Source organism: Trachypithecus francoisi, unplaced genomic scaffold (assembly GCF_009764315.1).
Source record: "Trachypithecus francoisi isolate TF-2019V2 unplaced genomic scaffold, Tfra_2.0 Lachesis_group0, whole genome shotgun sequence".
Lineage (NCBI taxonomy): Eukaryota > Metazoa > Chordata > Mammalia > Primates > Cercopithecidae > Trachypithecus > Trachypithecus francoisi.
In genome coordinates this window covers 161,710,775-161,731,305 of record NW_022681453.1, presented here as the reverse complement: position 1 = coordinate 161,731,305, position 20,531 = coordinate 161,710,775, and the positions used below count along the sequence as shown (strand labels likewise).

The 20,531-nt window shown below is 40.4% G+C and overlaps 1 protein-coding gene, 1 long non-coding RNA gene and 1 pseudogene across 2 annotated transcripts in view; 2 read left to right on the top strand and 1 right to left on the bottom strand.

Moving 5' to 3' along the window:
• Positions 1-1,403: 1,403 nt before the first annotated feature.
• On the top strand, positions 1,404-2,064 carry LOC117078789 (annotated as a pseudogene).
• Positions 2,065-12,090: 10,026 nt separating this feature from the next.
• On the bottom strand, positions 12,091-19,445 carry LOC117077707. The gene is made up of 3 exons (XR_004434832.1): positions 19,076-19,445; positions 13,939-14,106; positions 12,091-12,438 (listed from the first exon to the last, which is right to left on the bottom strand). It is a non-coding gene; the product is annotated as an uncharacterized LOC117077707 (long non-coding RNA).
• Positions 19,446-19,662: 217 nt separating this feature from the next.
• DNAJC13 (DnaJ heat shock protein family (Hsp40) member C13) overlaps positions 19,663-20,531 on the top strand; it is a 123,699-nt gene continuing 122,830 nt past the window's right edge. The window contains exon 1 of the mRNA XM_033212670.1: positions 19,663-19,921. The gene's annotated coding sequence lies outside the window, so the exon portion shown is untranslated. The remainder of the gene's footprint in view (positions 19,922-20,531) is intronic.

Sequence of the window (20,531 nt, the reverse complement as noted above, 5' to 3'; positions counted from 1 at the left end):
TATATTTATTGTCTTTATTTCTTCCCCTTCACCACTAGAGCAAGGGTCTTTTTTTTGTTCACTACCACATCCCCAATGCTTAGAACAGAGCCTGACCCATAATGAGTGCTTTAAAAACACTGGTTGAGGCCGGGCGCGGTGGCTCAAGCCTGTAATCCCAGCACTTTGGGAGGCCGAGACGGGCGGATCACGAGGTCAGGAGATCGAGACCATCCTGGCTAACACGGTGAAACCCCGTCTCTACTAAAAATACAAAAACTAGCCGGGCGAGGTGGCGGGCGCCTGTAGTCCCAGCTACTCGGAGGCTGAGGCAGGAGAATGGCGTAAACCCGGGAGGCGGAGCTTGCAGTGAGCTGAGATCCGGCCACTGCACTCCAGTCCGGGCAACAGAGCGAGACTCCGCCTCAAAAAAAAAAAAAAAAAAAAAAAAAAAAATAAAAATAAAAATAAAAATAAAAACACTGGTTGAAAAAAAAGTAATAGACGCAGTTATTGGTGACACTAGCCATCTAGAGATTTGGTTTGGTCTGGTTAGAAAAGTCTACAACATCATGAATGCTCACCTCAAGCATCTCTGAACTGTGGGGAACTCCTGAAACCATAGCAGTGGACTGGGAAGAGTTTTCTGAGCAGCCCATCCTGGGAGTTTTGGAGAGCGCTGTTTTAATTGCTGGAGGAAAATAGCTTTTAAAAGCAAATTTGAGATTGTGATCTGATAAAAAAAAATGTTAATGTAAGATTCAAAAACTTGGACTCGATCCCTAGATTTAAGGGGAGCTCTAACAATAATTATCCCGAGTTCCAGTTTCAGGTAAGAAGCAGTAAGCATGCTTCACACCTTTTCTCACACTGAATATAATTCCAAACCCTGCACAGAAGGCAAGAACAAGTATTTGAAGACTCTGAAAAGTAAATAACAGCAACCAAATTTTGTAGTAGCATTAATCTAAATCCATACATATCAATCATAACATGAATGTAAATGATCTGAACATACTAATTTTAAAATAGGAATTTTCCCTAAGCTCACCAAGCAGTATACATTTTATATATACAAGTTATATGTAAAAAACTTCTTTTATATGTCAGACTTCAATAAAGTGAGATTTTAAAAAAAATGAAATTGTCAAAATGGATTTTTAAAAACCATAACCCAACTCTATGCTATTTACAAGAAACACAACTCAAAGATAATACACTTTGATTAAAAGTGTGGGTGTGTGCCTATAGTCCCAGTTACTTGAGAGGCTGAGGCAGGAGGATCACTTGAGCCCAGGAGTTCAAGGCTGCAGTAGGCTACGACTACTGTACTCCAGCTTGGACAACAGGGCGAAATTCCATCTCTTAAAAATAAATAAATAAGACCGAGGTACGAGGATCTGGTGTTCCAACCCAGCAGGAAAATGCAGACTTTGACTGAAGAGGTGACCCATGTCATGTTTAAGAAGATTGGGAAATACATCAGGGAGACTCTTCAGCTGCTGGTGTACCAACCCGACGGCACCTACTGTTTCTGGCTGCACAATGACCAGGTGTACTATGTGAGGAAATTATGAAGATGGATGCCAATATCTCCGGGGACAAGCTGGCGTCACTGGGGACCTGCTTCAGAAAATTCACTAAGACCCACAAGTTTTGGTTCATGTCACAGCCCTGAATTACCTTGCACCTTATGCCAGCTATAAAGTGTGGATAAAGCCTGGTGCGGAGCAGTCCTTCCTCTTTGGGAACCATGTACTGAAATCTGGTCTGGGTCGAATCACCGAAAATACGTCTCAGTACTGGGGAGTGGTGGTGTACTCCATGGCAGACATCCCTTTGGGTTTTGGGGTGGCAGCAAAATCTACACAAGACTGAAGAAAAGTAGACTCCGTGGTGACTGTGGTACTTCACCAAGCTGACATTGGAGAATATGCGCGGCATGAAGAGGCACGGACTGAAAACGAAGTCATTGCAAGGACAGACAGCTGCGTGGAAGGGCCGAGCTTTGCTTCCTGTGTTTGTGTAGACTCCACCAGCATGCTGAATTTTGTCAACACTATGGCCTCTTCAGGGACATCTTAGTTTACTGTACTCTCTATCACTGACAGATGCAGGCCGGATTCTCATTATGTACAGAGATGGCTCAAAAATGGGGTTTCAGATTTTTGTGTTTGTGATGAAATAGAATATTCTGTTTCAAAAAAATTTAAAATAAATAAATAAGAGGATGGGAAATATACACATTCTCAATAGGAAAGCAAACATGTCTTCCATATGAAGCAAGTAGTACACTATTCATTTGTGTATTCATTCATCAAATATTTACTGAAAATATATGAGGTTCAAGACATGATGCTGAACATTTTTATGTGACTCATAATCTTAAAAGTCATATTTAAGAGTGAATTATGTTAGTCAGGAGACCAGATGATAGTACCTGAATCAGAGTAGATAGGTAGAAATTGTAAAAATTAACAAATAAAATTAAAAAACCAAAAAACCTACAATCCAATACTTGAGATAGTTTTTGATCTATAAAGGCAAAATTTCCACATGTGCATCAAGATTGTCAGGCAAATTCATTAAGTGGAAATAAAATGGAGAGTGCAAAATCAGTTGAATAAACGAAATAATTGTATTCTTTATTGAGTTATACATCCTTCTTTTAAATAAGCATGTTTAACAAAATTGAGGCAGCAAATACAGTAATCGGTCCACCACTGTCACATGGAAAATAGTATTACAATTACAAGAGAAGTTAAGACAACGTTAGAATCCTCATTGATGGGGAGTATTATGTGTATCTTCTACTTTGTTTTTGGTTAAATAGGTATACTTTTCTTTTTTTCTTTTTTTTTTTTTTGTTTTTTTTTTTTGAGATAGAGTCTCGCTCTGTCGCCCAGGCTGGAGTGCAGTGGCCGGATCTCAGCTCACTGCAAGCTCCGCCTCCCGGGTTTATGCCATTCTCCTGCCTCAGCCTCCCGAGTAGCTGGGACTACAGGCGCCCGCCGCTTCGCCCGGCTATTTTGTATTTTTTAGTAGAGACGGGGTTTCACCATGTTAGCCAGGATGGTCTTGATCTCCTGACCTCGTGATCCGCCCGTCTCGGCCTCCCAAAGTGCTGGGATTACAGGCTTGAGCCACCGCGCCCGGCCTACTTTTCTTTAAAGTAGGTTTTTGTTGTTTTTTTGGTTTTGTTTGTTTGTTTTGTTTTTTTACCATTTCTACCCCTCCCAGTCCAATCCAGTTACCATCATCTGCGGTCCTGACTAATGCACTCTTAAATATGTCTTTTAAGATTATGAATTACGGCCGGGCACGGTGGCTCACGCCTGTAATCCCAGCACTTTGGGAGGCCGAGGCGGGCAGATCACGAGGTCAGGAGATCGAGACCATCCTGGCGAACACGGTGAAACCCCGTCTCTACTAAAAATACAAAAAAATTAGCCGGGCTTGGTGGCGGGCGCCTGTAGTCCCAGCTTCTCGGGAGGCTGAGGCAGGGGAATGGCATGAACCTGGGAGGCGACGGAGCTTGCAGTGAGCGGAGATCGCGCCACTGCACTCCAGCCTGAGAGACAGAGCGAGACTCCGTCTCAAAAAAAAAAAAAAAAAAGATTATGAGTTACTATCTAAAAATGTGAAGAATATTATACCTTAAACTTAGTAAATTTTGAATAAATATTTGATGAACGAATGCATAAATGAATGACCTGATACTTGTTTGATATGAGATACATGTTTGCTTTTCTGTTGGAACTTAGAGATTCCAGAAGCATTAAGTTGGATATTGCTACAGTCCTAGGAGAATAATGGGAAACTCTTTCAAAGCACTTACCATGTGTCAGAGACTGTTCTAAGTGCTTCATAAATATTTACTGCTCTAGTCTTAACAAACATATTAAAAAGCTTTTATTACTAACCCCATTTTTAGACAAGGAAACTGAGGCACAAAGGGTTTTAATACCTTGCTTAAATTCTGCTTTCTTTTTTTTTTTTTTTGAGACAGAGTCTCATTCAGTCGCCTGGGCTGGAGTGTGGTGGCGCAATCTCAGCTCACTGCAAGCTCCGCCTCCCGGGTTCATGCCATTCTCCTACCTCAGCCTTTGGAGTAGCTGGGACTACAGGCGCCTGCCAATACACCCAGTTAATTTTTTTTTTTTTTTTGTATTTTTAGTAGAGACGGGGTTTCACCGTGTTCGCCATGATGGTCTCAATCTCCTGACCTCATGATCCACCCGTCTCGGCCTCCCAAAGTGCTGGAATTACAGGCGTGAGCCACTGTGCCTGGCCAAATTCTTTCTTAAAGAACTAGTAAATGACAGACATGGGATTCAATGTCAGGTAGTCTAGTTCCAAAGTTCCCACTCTAAACTGCTACTGAGTTTGTATTCCAGTAGGTCTCTAAGTTGAATGTGCATCAGAATCACATTTAACTTGTTAAAACAGATTTCTGGGCCCTATCCACAGATACTCTGATTCAGTTGGTCTAGGGTATATTATGAGATTTTGCTGATCTAACAAGTTCCCAGGTGATGCTGATTCTTTTGGTCCAAGGTGCTGAAGTATACTTGAGAAGAAATCAAATTGCTACTGTGGACATGTCTTCTGTCTAATCCACTCTGACTGAAGATAGAGGTTCCTGATCCTGACTGGATATTACTCAAACTTCATATGCACACTGAGATGTGAGAGCCTAGCATATTTCGGTAAACTAAAGTATGATTCCGTATTCTTTCTCCCTACTATTTGATCTTACAAGGTATTTTCTTCCTTGTAATAACAAAGTCATGCCTAGATCCTGATCCTTACCCCCAAATAAAATGATACTATTGATATAGTTTGGTTGTGTCCCCACCCAAACCCTCACGTTGAATTGTAATAGCCATAATCTCCATAATCCCCACGTGTCAAGGGAGGGACCAGGTACAGGTAATTGAATTGCGGGGACGGTTTCCTCCATGCTGTTCTCGTGATAGTGAGTGAGTTCTCATGAGATCTGATGGTTTTATAAGCGTTTGGTAGCTCTTTCCGTGTTCATTCTCCTTCCTGCTGCCTTGTGAAGAAGGTGCCTTGCTTCCCCTTTGCCTTCTGCCATGATCGTAAGTTTCCTGAGGCCTCCCCAGTCATGCTAAACTGTGAACCAATTAAACCTCTTTCCTTTTGAAATTATCCAGTTTTGGGCAGTTCTTTATAGCAGTGTGAAAATGGACTAATACAACTATGAAATGACCACTGAGACTTTCTGTTGATTTGTTACTCACCCGTTCAATTTTACCTAAGCTACGCAGCAACTAGAAAATGATACAATTCTGATAAATATTTCTTACTGTTTTATTTTGTTCGAGATCAAAAATTTTGGTACTATAGAAAAGCACAGTGAAATTAAGAAACATTTTTTGGAATGCCACCACAAAATACTAATTGTGGTAGATTCCAATATAGTGTTTCTCATCAGTTTTTGATTCATGATTTTTGTAAAAAAAAAAAAAAAATGGACAAGTTACATTAAAGGACCTCAGGAAATAGTGTTTGAAAAGACTCACTGGAGATAAGGGTGAGCTGGCCTGAAGCTTCCCTGTGTTAGACTAAGACCCCTTTACAAATTGAGTCATTCAGGATATGACTGTGCCAAGAGGCCTGTTTCCAGAAGACACTGATCAACAAAAGCCCAAGCTTGCTTAACGTGACATTATTAATTTGCTGCTTGTTAAGGAGATGAGAATTATGCTGATTGTAACTAGTTATGCTTTCAGCCATGAAAAATTTCTCCTCTGCTCAGTGCTCAGATTATCGTCATTAGTCTGATCAAAAATTTTGGAGATATGCAGGTTCATACTAAGATGTGTCTAGTGCCTGGATTGTTTTATTAACATAAGCACCCAAAGTGGGCTCTTGCTTTACCTAATTTAGCTATCTATAGTGATTAACTTTATCATCAAAATTCCATTTTGTGCAGTGACAACTAGAAAGTACTGTACAAATTCTTCTGACATGCTGGTCAATATCAGCTTTGAACTATAAACCAGAACACTGCTCATGGCAGCAGGAAGGTTACAAAGCAGTGAATCTTTTCCTTTCTAAATAGGCTGCTTTATAAAAAGAATAATTGTACTGAGCAGATAGCAATGTAGGACAGAGTAGGAAGAGAAGAGGGTCATCAGTCTAGGAAGTGAAGGGCTGGGAGAAAGACAATTATCTACTTTACTTATTTATTTTCATGAATTTTGGTTTTAAACTGTTACTATCGGAGAATTAACCAATTCTCATTCTGGCTACTTCAGACTTTCTGATGCCAGAAAAGTGTGGCGTAGGGAGAAAACACCTCCTTCTTTTGTTTAGAAATAGAAATGTTGTATTGGTTTGTTTTCTTTGTCCTTTTTATCAGCAGAGCCAGTGTGCCGCTATTGTTTGATGGCCTAACAAAAATGAAATCAAGGCTTTCACTGAACAGTCTGCCAAATGTTGAATCGACAGCCCAGCTTGCTTTAATGACCCTAGACAGCTTCTATTTGACTCATATACTGGGTCCCAAGGAGGAAATAGGGATAACAGAAAGCAGGATGGGACAGAAACTAAATTAGCGCTTTGAAGGCTATTTGGACTGCTGTCAAATCAGTTCCTCAGGGAAGCAGAATTATTTATTAGCTTCCTACTACATACGTTTTGTAGTTATTTCATGTGTTATGGTAAAAATTGATGTTTTGTAAAAACTCCATCCTTCTAACACAACAGAGTATATTTAACTAGTCTAAACAAATCCTTTTATGATCTTCATAATTTATCTGGGAATTTTGATTTACTGATTCTTAAAACTGTGATGACCCTATCTTACCAGTGCAGTCAAAGTTTTTATGCAAATCAGATAAGCAGCTTCTCTTCAGAGGCTTCAGTCTCCGGTATTACATGGTTCACTCTGGCCCCTCAACAGGCAGAACTGAAATTTACCACTCACAGTCTGAGTTGCTAGAGACCTGAGTGAGATCTCAGGACTATGAGTTAACAGGAATGATCTGTAATAATGATTGTGGTATTCCTAGCTGGCCACTGGTGAACCAAGCAGAGGCAGTCAGACTTTCTTTTGGACAGCCAACTCACTACCCCATTCCACCTGCTTTGTTGTACTGGATTCGCCATTTCCAGGAAACCTTCAGTGGAAGAAATATTCAAGAGCATATCCTGAAGGAGGGCAACAAGGAATATTTGGTTCCCCTTCTCAATGAGAACCACTCTAATAACCTAACATTGTGTAATCGAAATGCCACTGAAGTCAGCAGAGTCTTAAGAACGACATTAAGGCCGGGCGCGGTGGCTTAAGCCTGTAATCCCAGCACTTTGGGAGGCCGAGACGGGCGGATCACGAGGTCAGGAGTTCGAGACCATCCTGGCTAACACGGTGAAACCCCGTCTCTACTAAAAAATACAAAAAGCTAGCCGGGCGAGGTGGCTGGCGCCTGTAGTCCCAGCTACTTGGGAGGCTGAGGCAGGAGAATGGCATAAACCCGGGAGGCGGAGCTTGCAGTGAGCTGAGATCCGGCCACTGACCTCCAGCCTGGGCGACAGAGCCAGACTCCCTCTCAAAAAAAAAAAAAAAAAAGAACGACATTAATTGGTTGTTGTTTTAATAAATGTTGGCTGAGAGATGGCCTGACTATGTAGAAAGCCTCTTTACCTGTTGATGGCTGAATGCCTTTGGTCATTTTCTATACAAAAGTTCCCTTGAGTAAAGTTGGGTAGGATGATAAAAGTGATGCCAAAAAAAAAAAAAATTAAAGCTGAAGGGGAAAATAAAAACAGGTATATTAAACATTTTTGGAGATAAAACTAGAAATCCCTGCCCATATTTTGTATAGGTCATCATCACTGCTAACAGCCCAGGTAGTAATAAATCCACCTGCTCCCTTCTTAAAACATTGAGAGAGTGTTCCCATTGTTGAGCTAGGTTTTTCCTTTTCCTAAAACATCTTTTAAAAAATGGAAGAGGAAGCACGTGAGTTAAGGGGTAAAGCTAAGGGAAACAAAGGAAAGAGCCAATGGCTTCCAGGACCTGATTTCTTAATCTACCTGCTGTCATGTAGAGTTGTGTTCATGTCAACTGGTTATGTAATAAATTAAATACCAAGATACAACCGTTTTACTTAAAAAAAAAAAAAAAAAACTATGAAAATCCCCTCTTTAATCTACCAACTTCAATGCTACACAGTTTAATTTCAGTTGATTTTAGATTATTTTGCAGTTTTACTTCCCCTTTGTCATTTATTTGCTTTCACTAGAAATAGACTATTTTCTTTCCATTTCTTTTACTCCTAATTTAGCCTACAGATGGGCTAGAACTGAGGAAGACTGCAGATGTGGGCAAGTCATATTTTCTGTTATTTAAAATTTTGTACTGATAGACATGATGTTTTCGAGGAGACAGTTTATCTGTAGGACAGATTTTAATAAAAATATAGTATTATAAAATTATAAGAATGAAACACAAGTTGTAAGCCATGCTATTCTGAGAAAATGCTCTATGAACAAAGTGTGAAAGAGCTGCACTGTCTTTCCTTCATTTGAAAATCTCTAATATAAGTGTTTAGTAGAATGATAACCAGAAGTGACTCCTGAATGACTAAGGAAAGAGGAAGTCATGGCCACTAGAGTGTATGTACTAAATGTAGTGATTTGCAGCATGGACTTTGAAATCCAAAAGACCTGGTTTGAAAAGCACTACTGCTTTCTAGTGATATGAGGTGTGGAAAACTCAACCTCTTTAAAGTCTCCGTAAGATGGGGATAATAACAGTGTCTTCCTGTGTGTTATGAAAATAAAATGAGGTGACGCATTAAAGTCCTTAGTAGAGTGCCCAGCACAAAGTAGCTGTTCAATAAATGATATATATGAGATAGGATGATATATGACATATGACATTTCTTTAAAAATTGGCCCCAAGTTAACCAGAACTTTGGATTAACTAGGATATCTTTTCCTTGGTTATATGACATAGTATAGAAAACCTTAATAAGAAATAGTGTATTTTCTTGGAAAGTGTTCAATAAAAAGAATTTTCCACTTTCACTTGTTTTAGAGCTAAGGCACCGTGAAACCATTGTCTATTTGAGTTTCTCACTGTGTGTCAAGGACATTTTTGCTAAACCTGGGTTTGTTTATGTTTTAGAATCAATTTGGTTGCTGACAGATATTTAAATTAGAAAATAAATGCTATTTCATTTTCATATTTGAAAACAATCTTAAATTATATGTTTAACATATATAAACACAGAAATATCTTATGGCAAACATAGTTTTCTAATAGTTACATATTGCTATAGTCTGAGTGTTTGCAACCCCCAAAAATTTGTAGGTTGAAATCCTACCCTGCAAGGTGATGGTATTGGGAGGTAGGGCCTTTGGGAAGATTAATGCCTTTGTAAAAGAGGCCTGAGAGAGATCCCTTACCCACTCCATGATATGAGGATGCTGCCACACACCACCTACCAACCAGAAAGAGAGTTCACACCAAACACCAAATCTGCTAGCACCTTGGACTTCCCAGCCTCCAGAACTGGAAGAAATACATTCTGGACTTTATTATTATTATTATTATTATTATTATTATTGAGACAGGGTCTCACTCTGTCACTCAGACTGGAGTGCAGTGGCACAGTCACATCCCACTGCAGTGTCAATATCCCAGACTCAAGTGATCCTATCTCAGCTTCCTGAGTAGCTGGAAGCACAGGTTGTTTTTTTTTCCATGCCCAGATTTTTTTTTGGTAGAGACAGGGTCTCACTATGTTACCCAGGCTGGTCTCAAACTCCTTGACTCAAGTGATCTACCTGCCTCGCCTCCCAAAGTGTTGGACTATAGGCGTAAGCCACCTCACCCAATCGCCCAGCAAATTCTGTTGCTTGTAAGTTGCAAGTTTATGGTATTTTGTTACAACAGCCCAAATGAACTAACACATGGTTTTCCAGTAATCAATATTTACACACTGACATATAGATTAAAGAAATCTATATTAAAGAAAGTATACACCTTCTCTGATTATGCAGAAAAAAAAGGATAAGAAAGTAATTACATTTAATGATCTGGTATATTTTTAAATAGTTCCTTAATCCAATCTACTCATATAATTTTTGAAAGACTCTGCTTTCAGATCATAAAGGGGAAGCTGATATAACTAAGCCTATAAATAAGACTACATGTTGGAAAATCCTGAGAGTGGAAATGATAATGAATCTCAGGAAAAATATAACTACAACATTTCTAAATAACTATTAACATATACATTTTTTCTCCAGTGGAAATTCTCACTATTTATCACCTTTGTAATTCCCCCTAAGACTATCTGTGACCTCCATATGTACATATCTTTTCCTCCACCCACTGATAGTAATAATAACCACGACACAGTTTATGTTCTAGTCACGACATAAAATCTTAAAATTCCCAGAGGAAGGACCAAAAGAAGATCTCAGTCAGTTTATTCCATTTACTCACAGAGTATCATTTGACTTATAAATAAAAACAGCAGTCAGTGATTGCTCTTAGATAATGCTGGGCCATGGAACCAAGCAGATTTGGATTCAAATTCTAACTCTGGCACTTAACTTGACTATGAGGCTTTGGACAAATCCCATTAGCTCTCTGAACTTTGGGGAGCATCTTCAACTGTACAGATGGGGTTAGCAACAGGTAACAACAGACTGTTCTAACAGAGCAGGGTGCGTGGTAAACTTTCAATGTCCAGTAAAGAAAGCCCTCTCTTATAACTCTCCTTTGATCTCTCAGGCCTATCTTCAATTCCTGTTTTCATCATAGTTATATAAAGCCTCCCGTTCCATATTTTCACAGAATTTTTTTTAATCTCTCCAATTCAGAGCTGGCTAGAGGTCCTCAATTCTATACTCATAAAATTAGTGAAGGAAACACAAAGTTCTAATTTCTCCACCATGATTACTTTGATGCTTTTAATAAAAACATTAATTAGCAAATCCTTTTCAAGTTTATTTCATCTTGATGGTCCTTGCTTTGCTGGTGCCCTAAATGCTTACTTAATACAGTGCTGCTCCAAATATTGCATTATCTGCTTCTAGAATTACAGAGGAAGAAAACAAAGGGTATATAGGGAAGGGAGAAAGTTAACACTTATGGAGAATCAGTGGTGCTTACTAAACGATCCATAAACGTTATTTTCCTTCTGCCCTTCATTCTTGGTTTTTACAATCTAGGGAAGTATTAATTCACTCCCTATTATTAGGTAAATAATTGGTACATTTAGACTGTCTCTCTCTCCTTATCCCATTTTTTAGAGTTTATGAGTTTTATTTTTCTATTATATATATTTATAATATTAAATAATATTGGTTCATCAATATTAGATAGCATAGCATCTCTTCATTCTTTTTTTTTTTTTTTGAGACGGAGTCTTGCTCTGCCGCCCAGGCTGGAGTGCAGTGGCCGGGTCTCAGCTCACTGCAAGCTCCGCCTCCTGGGTTTACGCCATTCTCCTGCCTCAGCCTCCCAAGCAGCTGGGACTACAGGCGCCCGCCATGTCGCCCGGCTAGTTTTTTTGTATTTTTAGTAGAGACGGGGTTTCACCATGTTAGCCAGATGGTCTCGATCTCCTGACCTCGTGATCCGCCCGTCTCGGCCTCCCAAAGTGCTGGGATTACAGGCTTGAGCCACCGCGCCCGGCCTCTTCATTCTTATATAATATCAAAACAACTGTTGTTGACATGTATTATTACCTTCATCTCATTGATAAATTGAGGCTCAAAAGTTAAGTGGCTAATAAAGTAGAACTGGGATTTGACCATTTGTAAGGTAGAGCAAAGAGAGAAAAAAATGTGTTCCCTAGTAAGTAAATACATTGTCAGAAGACAGTTATAAACAAGAAAAAAAGTAATACCTTACTTGCTGTAACTAAACCTCTGTTTCTTTCTAGTATAGAACACTATTTTCTTTTTGTTCTACTTTAAACATTTATTATTTAGGTAGCATTTAGAGATTCCAGTATGTGCTGTACTCTGGTGAGGAGATTCAAAGGAATATCAAACAAAATCACACTTTGTTCTGTAAAGCTCATTAATGTGGCTATTTTTATTGGTAGCCTCTTACTATATTTTGCTGAAATAGTAATACTCTATTAATTTCTTTTTATTTGCATGAATGACACAGTGACACTCAATACCCCAGCCCTTAGCAAATATAACATCATTGAGTAATGAATTCAGAAATGAGGCAGATGCCCAGAGACAAGCAGCTCTAGCCATCACAACTATGCTCTGGGCACAAAAAAAACCATAAAAGGGTGGGGAAAAAAGGAAACCTACTAGCTGAATCTGGTAGCCCACACCAACAGAGTCCGCTTATATTTCATCGGCCAGACTTTTGTCATCTCTGATATGGTCAGCCCATTTGAGAGAAGGTTGACGATGTAGTACTTGTAGGTGGCACATTGCCACCTTCAACTTGTAAGGAAGAAGAGGAAAATGATATTGGGTAGGCAATAGTATTTACTCTGGAAATATACAGGGTTTCTAATACTTAACACGTTCAAACCATACTTTTTTTTTTTTTTTTTGAGACGGAGTCTTGCTCTGCCACCCAGGCTGGAGTGCAGTGGCCGGATCTCAGCTCACTGCAAGCTCCGCCTCCCGGGTTTATGCCATTCTCCTGCCTCAGCCTCCCGAGTAGCTGGGACTATAGGCGCCCGCCTCGTCGCCCGGCTAGTTTTTTGTATTTTTAAGTAGAGACAGGGTTTCACCGTATTAGCCAGGATGGTCTCGATCTCCTGACCTCGTGATCCGCCCGTCTCGGCAAACCATACTTTTTTTTAAATTTTACTTTAAGTTCTGGGATACATGCGCTGACGGTTATAGACTTTTTTTAAAAAAGCCTTTTTTAAAACAAAATTTTAGTTTAAGTTCTGGGATACATGTGCTGAATGTGTAGCTTTCTTGCATAGTTATACATGTGCCATGGTGGTTTGCTGCACCTATCAACCTGTCATCTAGGTTTTAAGCTCCACATGCATTCGGTATTTGTCCTAATGCTCTCCCTGCCCTTTTCCCCAACCCCCTAATAGGCCCCGGTGGGTGATGTTCCCCTCCCTGTGTCTATGTGTTCTCATTTTTCAACTCGCACTTATGAGTGAGAACACATGGTATTTTGTTTTCTGTTCCTGTGTTAGTTTTCTGAGGATGATGGTTTCCAGCTTCATCCACGTCCCTGCAAAGGACATGAACTCATTCCTTTTTATGGCTGCATAGTATTCCATGGTATATATGTGCCACATTTTCTTTATCCAGTCTATCATTGATGGGCATTTGGGTTGGTTCCAGGTCTTTGCTATTATAAATAGTGCTGCAATAAACATATGTGTGCATGTGTCTCTATAGTAGTATGAGTTATAATCCTTCAGCTCTCAAAGTTTGTCTGACAGTCAGATTAGGAATAGACCCAAAGTAACTTTAACATATACAGTGACTAGAATATGTGCGTTTCTTTTATATTAGTGAGATTTTTTTCAAATTGGCTTTGTTAGTATGTGCCTTTTATTTTGGTTTGCACTGATTTACTCTTTTTTTCTCAGAATTCACATATAGATTTGAGAACCAATAACTTTACAAGCTAATTAGTTGAACTTGAAATACTATTTCTTTTATGTTTTATTTTCCTTTATGCTAAGTAGGTGGCTGCCGCCTCATTTACTGTTGCTAACAAGAAGAAAAAAATAATCTTTTCATTGACAAAATTAACTTTTACACGGAAATAACAGTCATATAATCTTTATATGCTCAAAGTCAGCAATAATTTGGGTAATGGAATTTTTTGTCTCAGATGAGCATAATTTGAGTAAGTTATTATCCAAGATTAATGAATAGATATCCTTTCTTTCTATGTGGTTGCAATGAGCTTTAACAAAATTAGTGGGAAGAAAAAGTTTTTGTTGCACCTAATTAACTCACCTTGATTTAGGCGTGAATGAGTCATTGTCATTCTAAGAACTTCTTCATGGTCAAGTTTTGGATCACCATTTTTCAAATATATTGTGACTGTCGAAATTCCATGCATCTAAGTCTTTTTTGCATTGTTAACATTCACATATGAATTGAGCAAGTCAACTCTTGTGTTCTCTATAATAAACAAAATGAACTATTTAATGATTTTTCATGATAGGAGTATTCAAATATGGCTGTCAAGAACGAACACGTGAACCTTCCCTGTTCTGCTAATAATACAGAATGTCTGCTTATCTATCTTACTTAAAAGAAAAAAAAAAGTGTAATCAACACTTTTTTTTTTTTTTTTTTGAGATGGAGTTTCACTCTTGTTGCCCAGGCTGGAGTGCAGTGGCACAATCTCGGCTCACTGCGACCTCCGCCTCCCAGGTTCAAGTTATTCTCCTGCCTCAGCATTTCAAGTAGCTGGGGACTACAGGCACGCACCACCAGGCCCGCCTAATTTTTGTATATTTAGTAAAGATGAGGTTTCACCATGTTGGCCAGGCTGATCTGCTTATCTGACATTCTGTATTATTAACATCTGGTTAGTCCTCTGATGATAAGAACTACAGCAAACTTGTTTCATTTAAAAACTCAAGGACAAGGATTACATAAACAAGCTGAAGACCCTGATATTATCTATAGTGTGTGCTCAGTAATGAACTGCTTTACATAGGTTATTATCTGTATTATCTGCATCTGGTTAGTCCTCTGATAAGAACTACAGCAAACCTGTTTCATTTAAAAACTCAAGGACAAGGATTACATAAACAAGCTGGAGACCCTGATATTAACTATAGTATGTGGTTAGTAATGAAGTGCTCTACATAAGTTATTTAACTCCTGAACATGTCTCTCAAGGTAGGTATCAATATCCGAAGTTTACAGAAGAGAGAACTAAGACAAAGAGGATAACGAACTTGCCTGTGAGTTTTTAAAACTACATTATATTTCCTTCAAGTGCTGATGACTAAAAATGTCTGAATATAATAATTTCATAGCAGACTGGAAATCTTGTTCACTTCAAAACGCTTTATGGAAAAACCCACATAAGGCTCTTGAGTTTTCTCAAATCTGATAATACAAGAAGTATTTGAATTAATTAGTAAGAACACCTGAATTAGAAAACCCTCCGCAGTGTATACATCGTAAAAGAGCAGCTGTGGTTAAATTTAATAAGGAAAAAGAACACAGGCCTTTGTCTTAACCAGTTAAAATTTCAATAATAGTTTAAAATTGTTAGACCACAGAGTAAGTATTTTCTTTTCCCTCCTTATCCATCTTTGAAAATATAATCAAATCTAGATAATTTCCTGTAATTAAATGAAAGCATGTGTTTGTTAATAAAATATTATAAATTCAAAATCCTTTATATATGAACACAATTATACTATTTAAAAAGATATTTTCATTCCCATTCATAATAAAACTAGAGTGCCTGAGGTAAGATTAAGTGAGCTGGGGAAGCCAGGCTATCATTTACAAAAAAAAAAAAAAATTGTGGAACATATATATATACAGATACATATGTATATATGTCAAGAAATTCTCATGTCATAATTTGTCATATGTTGTAAATAATTTCAAGTCTATACAATTACAGTAAAGTATAGAGAAACACAGAAAACCAAATACGTGTGGCCAGATAAATCTTGAGAAAAACCACTAAGGACAACCAACCAACCAATCACATAACAAATTAAAATGAAGTCCAGTGGAAGATTCTGTGGAGGCTTCAAGCTCACCAACTCAACTTAGGTGTTTTCTGACACTTACTGTTTGCTTGCACAAGATTTTCTAATAGGAGTACTGTCCAAGAGAAATATAATGAGAGCCATATATTTAAGTTTACATTTACTAGTAGCTACATTTCTTAAAAGAAACAAGTGAAATTAATTTTAATAACATTTTATTTAACTGAATATACAGCCATAATATTATCAATTCCACATGTGACGAAGAGTCTTTGCTCAGGCAAATTTTAATCAGGCTTCTGAACCTTTCCTTAAGCCCCTCCATGTGCTTTCTTGAGAAGTCTAGTCTACAAAAGAACCCAGCTAAGTCAGTTTAGCCAAAATTCCCTTGACAAATTCCCTTGATATGTGATCAGACTCGTCATCTTTCATCTTCCCCCATCTTTCATCACTCTGGCCTGTCTTTAGCAAGAATTCTGTTACATAGGTTTAGCCAGGATCCCCACTCACCCCCGATGTTTTCTCTAAGTAATTTTCCATCCACTGACCTCCACACACTGTTCCTTGGAGATAAACGCATACTTGCCCATGTTGTTTTCTGACTTGAGCCCAGTCTCCCTTACTGCAAGCCCCTGTTGCAGTGGCTCCTCTACCTATTGTGATGGTCATAAACTGAATAAAATCTTTTTTGTGGGGAGCAGGGGGTACAGGATCTTGCTCTGTTGCCCAGGCAGGAGTACAGTGGCACAATTATAGCTCACTGTAACCTCAAACTCCTGGGCTCAAGAGATCCTCCCACCTCAGCCTCCTGAGTAACTAGCACTACAGGGGCATGCCCCCATGCCCAGATAATTCTTTTATTTTATTTATTTATTTTTTTTTGTAGCAATGAGGTACCACTACATTGCATAGGCTGGTCTCAAACTCTTGGCCTCAAGTGATCCTGCTGACTTGGCCTCCCAAAGCCTTGGGATTACAGGTGCGAGCCATCATGCTCAGCCTATTACCACGCTTTAACAAGTATCATTAAATAATACTTTTTTTTTTTTTTTTTGAGCTGGAGTTTCACTCTTGTTGCCCAGGCTGGAGTGCAGTGGCATGATCTCCACTCACTGCAACCTCCGCCTCCCAGGTTCAAGTGATTCTCCTGCCTCAGCATCCCGAGTAGCTGGGACTACAGGTGTGCACCACCAGGCCCGCCTAATTTTTGTATATTTAGTAGAGACGGGGTTTCACCATGTTGGCCAGGCTGAACTCTTGACCTCAGGTGATCCGCCTGTCTCGGCCTCCCAAAGTGCTGGGATTACAGGCGTGAGCCACTGTGCCCGGCCTAAATATTTTTTCTTTAACACATGTAATCAATATAAAACTTGCTAATGCAACATTTTACATTTTTTCATAATACTTTTAATTTTTATTCTGTGTTCAGTAGCCACATGGGGCTAGTGGCTACTGTACTGAAAACATAGTTCAAGCGTTGTTGAGTGGTATGAGTTCTTAAGGATTTATTTTGGATCTAGGCATTGATATAATTCGGAAGGTCAATTTAGCAGCAATAGGAATTAGATAAGCAAGTGTTTGACTTTCTTGTGGGCGCTCTAAAGTCTTAGATCACGCCAGCCTTGTATGCTAACTTTGGAGACTGATAAAGGCTATTGGTGTCTAAAAGGCTGTGAAAGGTATTTTTTTAAGAAGCTGTGAAATATTGTAAGTGTATATCACATGATTGTAAATTTGATACATCTGCACTATGAAAGTGTCAGAAAGGCTAGTGCAAACTTCAATTTTGAATAAAAAGATAAATCCAGAAAAAGAAGTGTGCATTTGTCACTCTTTTGAAAAAGAGTTGGGTGGGGAAAGGATCAAGCTGATGTAACCTAATAGGGAAGGAAAAGACAAGTCCTACTCTCTCTGACTCTTGTATTTTGTTGTGGCATTTTAAGAAGGATCCAATTGTACGGATCCAATTAAAAGCAACCAGTGGTTGTGAAAAGGCTTGAAACGACATCTTGTGAACAATGGCTGAAAGTACTTTGAATATGGTTTCTTAAAATGGGTATCTGTAGCAGGGGTAGTTGGAAGGATATGCATGGGAGACAGAGTGGGAAAAGGTGATGAGTTGTACTGGTAAATCCCTAAATGAATGTCACATACAAGAGGAAAAGAGCAAGAAACAAAGACAAATAACTACTCATAGAAGAGAGCACAAGTTGGCTGAATACAAGCAAAGTGGCTTATAAAAATGCAATGGAAAAAGATGTCTTGTGAGGCAGACAATTTTCCACTACAGAGGATGGGGACAGTTCATGATGCCTAAGGCTCCTCTCAACAGTGAGAACTGATTTTATTGGTCTCAAATATTGGAAAGGCAGTGTGAAGGTTTAATAGTTCACTGGCCTTGATGTTACAGGCAGGCCCTGTATCCTAATCTTGGCTCAACCTTTAGGAGTTAGGTCACCTTTATCAAGTCTCCCGGACCCTCTGGGTCTGCTGCTTCTATAAAATCAAAATAATATACCCCACATTTACTTCTGGGATTATTGCAAGGCTTTGTAACCACATAAATGCGTGTCTGTTTCCATGGGATAAGCCAATAAGGCCCCTTAACACAGCCCTCCTGTTTCTTTTTCCTTCTCCTCCCTTCCTACTCTATTTCGGGTTCTGTCTTCCCACACCCAGCTATTCCTGGTACCTTCCCTTACATGCACCTTATCTTACTGCTGCATTACAGAAAAGTCTAAGGAAAAATACAAATAGTCTTTTTCCACCCTAAGGTAGCGCAAAGGGTTAATAGAGTCAAGAGGTAAATTCTGTAAAAACCATTTTTCCACATTTTTTCATCCTGCAATCGCTAACTATAAAATGAGCCAACTGCTGAAGTGGAAGCCAAGAAATCACAATTTCAGGACTGCCATGAAGAATGAGTATTAAACTCCTTATCAGAGACACTTATACAATGATGTATCCATGCAGGTCACCCTACACTGCCTCTACTTTAAAGTCTGCAGCAGAATAACTATTTTTTTTTAATCACTAATTTTTGAACTGTGGTCTTTATGGCTCAGATCTGGGAGTGGACATAGACCTTTCTTAAACCATTGCCCATAGATAACACATAATTTCTAGGTGAATCCTTTAGTCCCAATATCTCCTCTTTTCACTACCCTGATCCCCCTCAGGGGAGGTTCAGGAAGATGGTTATCTAGAGGGCACAGGTTCTGGGTTCAAATTACTTGGGTGCAAACATCAAATCCACTACTCTGAGGCTGGGTCTCAATTTATCTGCAAAACGAGGATGATTCCTATTTCAGAGAGTTGAAGATTAAGTAGCTTTAAAGTAAACTTTTAAACACTTGATCCGGACACAATAAATGGGGCTACCAGAACTATCTTTCCAGCATTCCCACCTGCAAGTGCCTTAGGCGTCTTTGAGAATTTGGTCTCCAAGACCTTTCAGAGCATTCAGAACTTTAAACCCTGCTCTGCTGTAGGTCCGGGCGTCTCAACAGTAAATGAACCTGCTGGCTCCCAATCCAGCCAAACCAGAAGACAGACTGAGGCTTCAGACTGCCTCGCGGATGCTCCATGACACTTGACGGCAAGAGCTAAAAAGAGGTGATTTAAAACACGATTTCCTCGGGCTTAAAGCTTAAGTACTGGTTTAGCGACCGTACTCTCCGCAGGACACAAACTGCCGGTCGCGGCCCCAAGGCGCACGCCGGGGGGCGTGGTTATGGGCACGCGCGCGCACCCAGGGGCGTGTCCTTTTCAGCATCCACCGAGGCGCCGGCCCCCTCACGCGCTGCGTGGAATCCAGATCCCACGGTCGGCGTCGTTACTCTGCGCATGTGTAACTGCTAAGGGGCTGGCCAGCGGAACGCAAAATTTTAGGGAAAGAACGATCGGGACGGGGAGGGCGGGGCCGAAGGCGGAAGGGTTGAAATCAGCTGACTGGGTCTCGTGACAGCCTGGGCGGCGGCGACGCAGGCGTATTAGAGCGCGGTCGCTCAAAGCCTGAGCGAAGATGGCGGCCTCCAGAGTGAAACTCTGAGAGGCAGAGGGAGGAGGCGGAGGGGGCGGGGAGGCAGCGCCGCGGCGGCACCAGGAACCCGCGGCAGCGGAGCTACAGGGCCCCGGCGGGGGAAAGGGGAAGTGGTGAGGGTGAGGAGGCCGGAGGGCGCCTCATCCCACTCTGGAAGCTGAGCCGGCGGCGGGAGGAGCTAGAGCTGGAGCCTCTCCAGCCTCCCGCGAAGGTAAAGCCAACTCCGGACACTGGACTCGGGGGCTCTGCCTTACTCCCTCCCCACGCCGTGGGGACTTTGTGAGGCTCAGGGCAGGGAAAACCGGGTGGTCTTGGCTGCCGCAGCCTGCAGCTGCTAACAGCTTACCCTTCCCCCAGGCTGCTGGTCTGGTTCCTTCCGTTGGACCCCCCCCATCCCCCGGCTTTGAGTGACATTAGCTTAGGGCGCTGCCCTGTCCAGCCCCACCCCTCTTTTTGCCTGGTTTTCTTGTTTTTTACCTAGTACGCTCCTCCACTCGCCTTAACAGATCTTTACCCCACACGCTCTTCATTCCCTTGTGGGCCCCGCCCTCGGGATTCCCTTCCAGTCTCCTAGGCTGAGCACCCTTCCTGCTGGATGCTGGCAACTCTTGTTTCCTTGGGTCAGCGACCCTCCTTCCGCACAATTCCTGCAGACTGACTTTCTTTGCTTTGTTTCGTTTTGTTAGGAAATGAGCATCCGCGTCGTCTCTCCTCCAGTACTTTTTCCAAAATCATTTTCTCCCCCAAGCCTTTTCCTTCCTGCAAGGCAGCTTATTCACTTGGCCTTTCCTCCGCTGCTGTGATTTTACCTTTGAATGTGG